The sequence below is a fragment of the Schistocerca serialis genome, chromosome 6, assembly GCF_023864345.2.
Source record: "Schistocerca serialis cubense isolate TAMUIC-IGC-003099 chromosome 6, iqSchSeri2.2, whole genome shotgun sequence".
In the NCBI taxonomy this organism is placed as follows: domain Eukaryota; kingdom Metazoa; phylum Arthropoda; class Insecta; order Orthoptera; family Acrididae; genus Schistocerca; species Schistocerca serialis.
Genome location: NC_064643.1, coordinates 561,615,540 through 561,627,681, shown reverse-complemented (window position 1 = coordinate 561,627,681; position 12,142 = coordinate 561,615,540).

The following is a 12,142-nucleotide window of genomic DNA, read 5'->3' as shown; positions in this document are numbered from 1 at the left end:
CGGTGGCAGAGTGATATTTAAGGCCCTTCAAATGGTTCAAATGGCTCTGAGCACTATGGGACATAACATCTGAGGTCATCAGTGCCCTAGACTTAGAACTACTTAAATCTAACTAACCTACAGACATCACATACATCCATGCCCGAGCCAGGATTCGAACCTGCGACCGTAGCAGCAGCGCGGCTCCGGACTGAAGCTCCTAGAACCGCAGGGCCACAGCAGCCGGCATTTTAAGCCCTGCCAGCCCTTTTACATCTCGCGTTATGTAGTTACTGTCTTGTGATTCCATCCTTACTGTGAAGAGTTATGGTGTCTAAAGTTCAATTGCAGTGCAAAGTTGATTACATTTCTATTTCATTTGCTGTCTCGTGGATCTCTTGCATTGGTTAAAATCCTTTGGTGTGCTCGCGTCTATCACTAATTCACACGCAGTATTGAAGCGGCCCCATTTTATGGGCAATTGTGTTATGGACATGTTCTAGTAGTAATTATTTTAACAACATTGTTGATTAATCTACTGAGTTAAGTAAACTTGAAAATTTGTTTGGTCAAATTAAAGCTCCTCCTTAGTCGTGGAAGTGATTTTATTGTAATAAAGTTTTTAGGAATAGTGTTTGATTTAGGAAAGTTGGCTAGTCAAATCTTACAAGATCTTTGTTATGTCACTTAATGTATTCTTTAGCTGATTGAAAGTAATTATAGATCTGATAGGAATCGTGTGGATATTAGTTCCATCTAAGAAATGAAGTTTATCGGAGTTAGTTTCACTAGTTATTTTCACTTTTCAAGTTTTTATGGGTCTTGTTCTAGTTAAAGAAATATGTTCGTCTTTTATCCATGTGATCTGGCTTTATGAGGCAATCGCCTTAATTATTGCGATTGTGATTTGATAATGCTTTATGATTGAATGAATTGTGTGGCAACTACAACGGATTACTATTGTTGTTTCGGTGTGTCCTTATGACCCACACCTCACTGTATTATGTTACTAAACATGGAACAAGAAAATAAGAGACACTACTTGACAACGAGAAATAAGGTTAACACTGTATCCACCAATAGGAAGTTCTCCAATCGGTCACTGAAACAGAGAACTTCTCACAGCTTGTCACAGTCCCAGCCGCGCAGGATTAGCCGAGCGGTCTAAGGCGCTGCAGTCATGGACTGTGCGGCTGGACCCGGCGGAGGTTAGAGTCCTCCCTCGGGCATGGGTGTGTGGGTGTTTGTCCTTAGGATAATTTAGGTTAAGTAGAGTGTAAGCTTAGGGACTGATGACCTTAGCGGTTAAGTCCCATAAGATTCCACACAAATTTTTTTCACAATCCCACAAGGCAAGGGTCAGCGGTGAGCAGTGGCTGCACCTGTTGACGGCTGAGCGCGTCGAAAAACGTAGGGCCGGCGGCGTCAAGCCAGGCTGTAGTCTGCAGGTGAAACACATGGCATAGAAGTAAACAGAGTGACTTCAGGAATTCACAAGGTGTGTCAAGCTTCCCCCTCCCTCTGGGTACCCACAATCACAGAGCTCCACGCAACCCAAATCGAACGATGAACGAGGACTGAAATTTCCAGTCATCCGATTTGCCTAGAAAAAAACTTATTTTGATGAAGCTAAGCTACATCTGTCTCTAATTATTTCCTCAGTAAAACTTTTACTTGTCACTTAAAAAAAAATCACAGTTTTGGAAATGGCATGTGTTCTTCACTACACAGTCATCCTTATTAAATTTTGAGGAAGATATTCGAAAAAAATAAAAAAAAACAATATTATAGTCACACATCCCAGCTAGATAATGAACTTGTTTTCTTTTCGTTATTGCCCATAGTTCAAAGTAAAGTACAACACCGCACTTATTTTGAGAAGTTTCATCTGAAAAATTGTTGTTGCTGGCCAGTTTACGTTTGGTGCATTTTATGACATACGTTACGCCGTATGTGACGGTACGTCACATAAATGGACATTTGGAGAAAAGGAAAAAAAGGTTTTCGCTTGTGTCACTTGTGACATCACAAACAGCGATGTGATATAAAAAAAGAACATTCTTGTTATCTGTGTAATTAAAATGAACATGACCAGAGACTATTGCTTTATTGAAAGCTCTCCTGTTTTGTTTCGTCTAGCAGTATGCCGCCATTGTAGTGCTGCCTGATAATTAACGAACGTTTTATGTGTATTTTTGAAAAATATAATAAAAAATTGTTATTAGAAACTGTGTATTATTGATTTAGTTGTCACCTCTAATGATCGCTACCATTAATTATAATTAACAAACTTTTCACAGAACTTCGTAGTGCAGGGAGCTCATATCCCCAAGCAGGATTTAGTCGGCCATTCCGCTGACGATTCATGTTATTAAATGTAAATGCGACAGACTTCTCAGTTTTGATCTTTCATTAATTTCAAAGTTAAAGACAGTAGTGATAGATTTCATTTAATAAAATTCACAGCACTGAATGAGTTCAGTATGTTTCATTTTGGCCGCCTAACGGCAGATGAGATTCTCTCCAGTTTTGCCTTGCAAATAATGAACTAGAAATATTGAAAATAATTACATTCAATAATCTTCGCAATATCTCAGTTAATCTTTATGTAGTTTGTTACATAAATAACCAATAGCCACTGAGACCCATAATAATAATTACAGTTTGCGTAAGAATACGCATATTTTCTTTTCCAAATAGCAGCGCTCACACAAACTATTTATTAGAGGCGGCGAGTCGCACGTTGTGTTTAAAAAATATAATATCGTACGTACTTTGGGGCAGCCGATGTCCGTACGAGTGTTATCGCGGTATAAGTTAATTAAAAGTCTCACGCTAGCCCACAATATTTAAAGCCACCCCAACAAAAATCATAAAATATATAATAAAAAATAAAAATATATAATTATACAGTGATAAGTGGACACACTCACACACACACACACACACACACACACACACGCACATATCCAGCGGTAACGTTAGGTGACTCACCCTGTATATATATATATATATATATATATATATATATATATATATATATATATATATATATATATATCCAGCGGTAACGTTAGGTGACTCACCCTATATATATATATATAGGGAGACTCACCCTGTATATATATATATATACAGGGTGAGTCACCTAACGTTACCGCTGGATATATTTCGTAAACCACATCAAATACTGACGAACCGATTCCACAGACCGAACTTGAGGAGAGGGGCTAGTGTAATTGTTTAATACAAACCATACAAAAATGCACGGAAGTATGTTTTTTAACACAAACCTACGTTTTTTAAATGGAACCACGTTAGTTTTGTTAGCACATCTGGACATATAAACAAATATGTAATCAGTGCCGTTTGTTGCATTGTAAAATGTTAATTACATCCGGGGACGCTTGAAACCTCCGACGTTCAGTTACGTGTTGTAACAAACACGGGCCTCGGTCGGCGAGCAGCATCTGCAGGGACATGTTTACGATGATGACCGTGTTTACGAGTGTGGCTGTAGTGCACTGTTGTGGTTTGGTCTAGCTGTCGCAGTGTCCGCATGTAGCGCTTGCTGCTATTGTTATTCTGCATTCGTCTCCGCACGCAGACCGACTGTAGTACACCGTGTTACCAGACGTCTGTGATAGTGTAGTGTTGTAGGAACTGTGACGATGGTGTATTCGAACTCTGAAAAGGCGGAGATGATACTCATCTATGGCGAGTGTCGACGAAATGCAGCTGAAGCCTGCATGGTGTATGCAGAACGGTACCCGGACAGAGAGCATCCAACGTGCCGCACATTGCAAAACATCTACCGCCAACTGTATGCAACAGGTATGGTCGTAGCACGCAAACGGGTCCGTAACAGGCCCGTCACAGGAGAAGTGGGTGCAGTTGGTGTGTTAGCTGCTGTTGCCATGATCCCACACATGAGTACACGGGACATTGCGAGAGCCAGTGGACTGAGTCAAAGTAGTGTCATGCGCATACTGCATCGTCACCGCTTTCACCCGTTTCATGTGTCGCTACATCAGCAATTACATGGTGATGACTTTAATCATCGAGTGCAATTCTGTCAATGGGCATTAACAGAGAATGCGTTGCAGTTCTACCTGTTTACCGATGAAGCGGATTTCACAAACCACGGGGCAGTGAATCTACGGAACATGCATTACTGGTCCGTGGACAATCCTCGCTGGCTCAGACAGGTAGAGCGACAGCGACCGTGGACTGTAAATGTATGGTGCGGAATCACTGGTGACCAACTCATTGGTCCTCATTTCATTGCAGGAGCCCAAACAGCCGCAACATACATCGCGTTTCTACAGAATGATCTGCCAACGTTGCTCGAAAATGTCCCACTGGAAACGCGTCGACGTATGTGGTATCAGCATGATGGTACACCTGCACATTCCGCAATTAACACTAGGCTGACCCTTGACAGGATGTTCGACGGACGTTTCATAGGACGTGGAGGACACATAAATTGGCCAGCACGTTCTCCTGATCTTACACCTCTGGACTTCTTTCTGTGGGGTACGTTAAAGGAGAATGTGTACCGTGATGTGCCTACAAACCCAGAGGATATGGAACAACGTATTGTGGCAGCCTGCGGCGACATTACACCAGATATACTGCGGTGTGTACGACATTCATTACGCCAGAGATTGCAATTGTGTGCAGCAAATGATGGCCACCACATTGAACATCTATTGGCCTGACATGTCGGGACACACTCTATTCCACTTCGTAATTGAAAACGGAAACCACGTGTGTACGTGTACCTCACCCCTCATGGTAATGTACATGTGCGTCAGTGAAAAAGACCAATGAAAAGGTGTTAGCATGTGGACGTAAAAACTGTTCCAGTCTCTTCTGTATCTAAGGTCCATCACCGTTCCCTTTGGATCCCTACGTAATTCGGTGCTCTCCGATAAACACGATCGAACCGCGAAGGAGTGGTACTCAAGCGTCAACTTTAGGTTACAATATCTCCGGATGTAATTAACATTTTACAATGATTACGTATTTGTTTATATGTTCAGATGTGCTAACAAAACTAACGTGGTTCCATTTAAAAAAACGTAGGTTTGTGTTAAAAAACATACTTCCGTGCATTTTTTTATGGTTTGTATTAACCAATTACACTAGCCCCTCTCCTCACGTTCGGTCTGTGGAGTCGATTCGTCAATATTTGATGTGGTTTCCGAAATATATCCAGCTGTAATGTTAGGTGACTCACCCTGTATAGCTATACCGTGATACGTACGAAATACAACTAACATATCGAATTTTTTTTTCACGTTGGAAGGAGAGTCGTACACCTCTCCATTGTGGAGAAAATACTTGAGATGTGTTGGGAGACTGTCGACGACGAGGCTGGCACCTACATGACACACGCGAGTAATCTCCGCTACGCAGTCTTTCTTCTTCGATTTTGAGGAAGCTATTGACAAAAAGACAAAAAAAATGTGTTTGAGCATCTTATAGCCATACATCGTAGCTCGATTATGGACTCGTTTGCTTTTCTTTATTGCCCATAGTTATTGTGATACTTCAAAGTAAAGTACAGCACCGCAAATATTTTGAAAAATTTTCAGTGAAAAATGTGGTCGCTGGCCAGTTTATGTTTGGTGCATTTTATACCATACATCCCAGCCTACGAAATGTAGCTAACAAATCGTCATTGTTTTTAACGGTGCAAGGAGAGCCATATCACTCTGGAGAAAGTGTGAGATATACTGTAGACTGTCCGCGATGAGGTTGGCAGCGCCGAGCGGTTGTTGTCGCCTGCTACGCGGAGTGGGGAGCTGCCTCACGTTCCTATTCTTTGTATATTGCCGATACAAACCAAATCTGGAACTGAAAGGATCACTTAATATAATTAAAGACACTGCGAGTCATCAACTCATGACATTGACTTTATGTTTTTAGTGTTCCGTACCTCAATGGTTAAAAACTGAACTCTTATAGGGTAACTTCGTTGTCCCTCTGTCTGTCTATCTGACTGTTAAGAAACCCTTTTCTCAGGAACGGGCAGATATATTAATTTGAAATTTGTCACAGAGTATAGTCTATGGTCCCTTGGCGATTAAAGAAATTAAACTTCTACGTCAATGAAATCGAAAGATATGGCCGTTTATGTCACATTTTTTGATACTTGCAAAGTCACTCATCAAAACCTGTAAGGTACTCCCATTGACCAATAAACATGAAATTGGGCAAGAAGCAAGGTTGTATAATACAAGTAAAGAAAAAATCCCAAAATTTTTAATTATATCACACGACAATTTTTTCTCTTATTACCTGACTGTGTCTGTCCGTCTGTTAAGACCCATTTTCTCAGACGTATCACGTTGAGTTCTACAGTATGTCACATACTAAAGTCTATGCTCCCTTGGCGGTGTAAATCGTATGTTAGCTCCCGGGTCAACACAATTAAAAAGTATGGCCATTCACGTCACATATTTTGATATCTTACCAGTATCGATATCTACATTTCTCTCCATCCGAAGAGTGTTCGGAAGATCCACCACTATTGACCGACCGCCGTGTCATCCTCAGCTTATAGGGGTCATTCGATGCAGATAGGAAAGAGCGTGTGGTCACCATACCGTTTTCCCGGCAGTTGTCAGCTTTCGTAACCAGAGCCGCTACTCAATCAAATAGTTCCTTAATTCCCCTCACAATGTTCAAAATGGTTCAAATGGCTCAAAGCACTATGGGACTTAACATCTCAGGTCATCAGTCCCCTAGTCTTAGAGCTACTTACACCTAACTAGCCTAAGGGCATCACACACATCCTTGTCCGAGGCAGGGTTCGAAGCTGCGACCGTAGCAGCAGCGCGGTTCCAGACTGAAGCCCCCAGAACTGCTCGGCCACAGTGACCGGCGCCTCACAAGGTCTGAGTGCACCTCGCTTGCCAACAGCGCTCGTCAGGTCTGACGATCACCCATCCAAGTGGTACTAAGGCTGACAGCGCTTAACTTAGGTGGTCTGATGGAACCGGTGTTGCCACTACGGCAAGGTCGCTGGCTATCGATGTCGATAACAGATAAAAATCGTCGAAATTCTCGATTACCCGGATGCATGATTTTATATATATATATATATATATATATATATATATATATATATATATATATATATATATATATATAAGCTTAAACAGAACCGTCGGTACCCGAGTCCTAGTGGCATTTATCCGAATTTTTTTCATTCTATGTTACCTGGTTTCATTAAACAATGTTACCTATGTTAATTTGTTATCTATATAATTAATTCATTCCTTCGTTTATGTAACCAACTTGAAGACTAATAAATCTAAAGCAAACCCGACAGAAAGGCGCGCTGAAGCAGTGATTAAGCAAGCAGACACAGACAAAACAGCAGCGAGATTAATGTTGCGCTGGGTGCCTTGGTACCCAAGGGAAGGGGGAGGGGATTCGGAGCGCAAGTCCTCCGGTCCTTCGCCACGGGGAAAGTTCCGCTGCGTACCTCTGTACTCTTTGGGGTGAGCGGCGGCTACACGGCTCCTGTAGCATACGGAGCTGATCCCTCGAGGTTGTGGTCGGTGGCAGGCGGTAACCGCTCTGGGCGACGGCGGGGCGACTCGGGATTGTGCTGCACGCACCTTCGAGGCTGTTGTCTGCAGTGTTGACTGCTTGGTTGCTCTTGGAGACACGGCTGGTGTGCAGGACTGAAGCTCAGTGAACACACACACACACACACACACACACACACACACACACACACACACACAGAGAGAGAGAGAGAGAGAGAGAGAGAGAGAGAGAGAGAGATTATACGCACGCCAGGCGGAAGAGTACTTGATCGGTTTCCAGGCGGCAAGTGACCGACGTAGGAAAATAGTTCCGTGATTGTGGCGTCACTTGGAGTGTATTGAGTAATGTTTTCTGTGGGTTTGCCAGTAAATACTGGGTGATTATAATTAAAGTTACAGTTTCAAAACGCTCAGAATGACGTCAAATTTGATAGCTATACCATCGAAGAAGGGGGAAACGTTGTGAGAACAAAAAAAAAATCATCGAAAATTTTCTCACTGGATATTACTGTAAGTGGCATAAGTTAAAAGGTTCAGCTACAAATGTCAGATCAGTCGTAATACGACGGCTACGGTGTGAGATGCAGATTAGATCAACCATACTGTGCAATGTGTACGACTGCACAAGCTTAGCATTCAACGGGAGGTGAAATGTCAGTTTTTAATTGTCCTGAAGCCAAAACTGCATAAAAAGCAACAACGAAATCCGTTTTTAATTGTCCTGCAGCCAAAATCAGTACAAAAAGCAACAGTGAAATCGGTTTGTAACTATCGTGAGCCTGGCACAAGACATGTTCAGTATGCTGTTAGCTGTTTTCTGCCACAAGCTGAAATCGAGAAACAGCATTAGCCACATCTATCACGTTCAAAATCTGTTGCACTATGTGTACCTACAATTCGGCTTCGTTCGTAATCAGAGCACTGAATATAGTATCTTTCTGATGGGCCCTTAACCAGAAGGCACACGGATTAAGATCAAGTGATCTGGACGACAGGCTATAGGGAAATGACGACTGATAATCCTAGCATTTACGAAATGCTGCTTCACTGGCCGTTAAATGTGCGAAGGAGTGCCATCTTGCATAAAAACGGTCTTATCCACGCTGTTTGGAATGATGCCCAAAGCGTTTAACAGTGATGGTACAGATAACTGGACATGCAGGGCCCGTCTCGAAAAAATATTACCTCACGAGAAACTTTGCCGTCAACATGTATCACACAGTTGTTCGTTGCAGAATGAAGCACTAACGGTTGATATGTGGGCAGATTTTCCTTTGCCCATATTCTGCAATTCTGTGTATTGACACGTCCTTGGAGACGGAAATGGGCTCCGCCTATCCACAGAATATTCCATGGCCATTCATTGTCCACTTCAAAGCGAGCAAGAAATTCTAGAGCAAACTTTTATCTTACTGGCAGGTCAGCAGACAGCAACTCCTGAACATTGGTGTTTTAAGCACCATTCTTACAGTCGTGTCTAAGGTTCTGGTAGATCCATGTGCGCTCCCTGTTTGCACACCATCGCTCGACGCTTCCAACAATGCTGTGGCCACATCTTGTAATGACATCGGATCAATTATTTTGCTCCCTCCGTCACATTTCCCTTAAATGGTACCTGTCTTTTCGGATTTCATACTCATTTTCTCCAGAACCTTGGCTGACATTGGACCAACGCTTTTTTCATACTCTTGAGTGTCTAGAACTTTTACAGAGCTACTGACGCACAGTCATCGTTCTCTTTAAAGAGCATTACCAGTAGCGCACGATCCTGCATTGAGAGTCATGCCGAGAATTTCGGGCGGAAAACGAGGAATAGCCATATAGCCTGCGTCTTTTATTTTGCATATTTGAAGCTTACAACACTATCTAGTGGTATAATTTTCGTATTTTTTTCCATAACTCTTTGTCTTTCGATAATATTCAGCTCAAATTTGATGACATTCTGAGCAGTGGTTCTTTTTTTATTATTACAGCGTTTTGAATCTGGAACTTTATATACATGGTGGTCCGTTGATCGTGACCTGGCCAAATATCTCACGAAATAAGCGTCAAACGAAAAAACTACAAAGCCGAAACTTGTCTAGCTTGAAGGGGGAAACCAGATGGCGCTATGGTTGGCCCGCTAAATGGCCCTTCCATAGGTCAAACGGATGACAACTGCATTTCTTAAAATAGGAAACCCCATTTTTATTACATATTCGTGTAGTACGTAAAGAAATATGAATGTTTTAGTTGGACCACTTTTTTTCGCTTTGTGATAGATGGCGCTGTAATAGTCACAAACATATGGCTCACAGTTTTAGACGAACAGTTGGTAACAGGTAGGTTTTTTAAATTAAAATACAGAACGTAGATGCGTTTGGACATTTTATTTCGGTTGTTCCAATGTGATACATGTACCCTTGTGAACTTAACATTTCTGAGAACGCATGCTGTTCCAGCGTGATTACCTGTAAATACCACATAGCAATAAATGCTCAAAATGATGTCCGTCAACCTTAATGCATTTGACAATACATGTAACGACATTCCTCTCAACAGCGAGTAGTTCGCCTTCCCTAATGTTCTCACATGCATTGACAATGCGCTGACGCATGTTGTCAGGTGTTGTCGGTGGATCACGATAGCAAATATCCTTCAACTTTCCCCACAGAAAGAAATCCGGGGACGTCAGATCCGGTGAACGTGCGGGCCATGGTATGGTACTTCGACGACCAATCCACCTGTCATGAAATATGCTATTCAATACCACTTCAACCACACGCGAGCTATGTGCCGGACATCCATCATGTTCGAAGTACATCATCATTCTGTTATGCAGTGAAACATCTTGTAGTAACATCGGTAGAACATTACGTAGGAAATCAGCATATATTGCATCATTTAGATTGCCATAGATAAAATGGGGGTCAATTATCCTTCCTCCCATAATGCCGCAAAATACATTAACCCGCCAAGGTCGCTGATGTTCTACTTGTCGCAGCCATCGTGGATTTTCCGTTGCCCAATAGTGCATATTACTCCGGTTTACGTTACCGGTGTTGGTGAATGACGCTTCGACGCTGAGTAGAACGCGTGCAAAAAATCTGTCATCGTCCAGTAATTTCTCTTGTGCCCAGTGGTAGAACTGTACACGACGTTCAAAGTCATCGCTATGTAATTCCTGGTGCATAGAAATATGGTACGGGTGCAATCGATGTTGGTGTAGCATTCTCAACACCGACTTTTTTGAGATTCCCGACTCCCGCAATTTGTCTGCTACTGATGTGCGGATTAGCCGCGAAAGCAGCTAAAGCACCTACTTAGGCATCATCATTTGTTGCAGGTCGAGGTTGACGTTTCACATGTGGCTGAACACTTCCTGTTTCCTTAAATAGCGTAACTATCCGGCGACTGGTCCGAACATTTGGATGATGTCATCCAGGATACAGAGCAGCATACATAGCACACTGCCTTTGGGCATTTTGATTACAATAGCCATACATCAACACGATATCGACCTTTTCCGCAACTGGTAAACGGTCCATTTTAACACAGGTAATGTATCACGAAACAAATACCGTCCGCACTGGTGGAATGTTACGTTATACCACGTACTAACACGTTTGTGACTATTGCAGCGCCATCTATCACAAAACGAAAAAAGTGGTCCAACTAAAACATTCATATTTCTTTACGTACTACACGAATATGTAATAAAAAATGGGAGTTCCAATTTTTTAAAAAACGCAGTTGATATCCGTTTGACCTATGGCTGCGCCATCTAGCGGGCCAGCCATAGCGGCATCTGGGTTCCCCCTTCATGCTTGATAAGTTTCGTTGTTTGTAGTTTTTTCGTTTGACGCTTATTTCGTGAGATATTTGGTCCGGTCACTATCAATGGACCACCCTGTATAATCATCTTTCATGCTTATATTTACCGACAGTGGGCGTGGAGTCTCGAACGTTTATTACCGGCTGAATGTGTTGCGGTACAGCCGAATTTCCAAGGGGTACCGTCCAGGGATACCGCAGTTAGCTTACCATCCGGAACCTGCCAATATGTAATCTAAACTGCAGAGTTCAAACAAATAATTCACAGGTTAACAAACTGAAACTATTAGTCTGCATCTGTTTTCTAACTGGATGGATTTACCTAATACATGTATGACGACTAAAAGGTGCAACCTACTATTTTGCAATCACGTCACATTACTTAGATAAAAAAGTATAGATTTCGTATCCAACATGTGACAAACATTCATAAAACCAAAGTAAGACACACATGAGACAAAAGTCATTTAAATACTTATATAAAACCTCAAAACTGCCGTCATATTGTACAAAAAAGACGTATTTATCAAAACAATAATATTATACACAAAAGACGTATTTCATCAAAACAATAATTAAAATCATAAATATACTACAAAGTTTAATGGCAATTCATTTGGGTAAGCGGTTCAGAATGCTTTTCTTTTCTGAAATGTCTCTTGAATGTTCTTGTACAAAACCCAACAATAATCGCACGTCACTGAAGGGATCCAGCTTCTCTGATAGCGATGTTCTATTGAAAGAGTGGCTTCGTGGAGGAGTTGACTATGTTCATCGCTAACAGC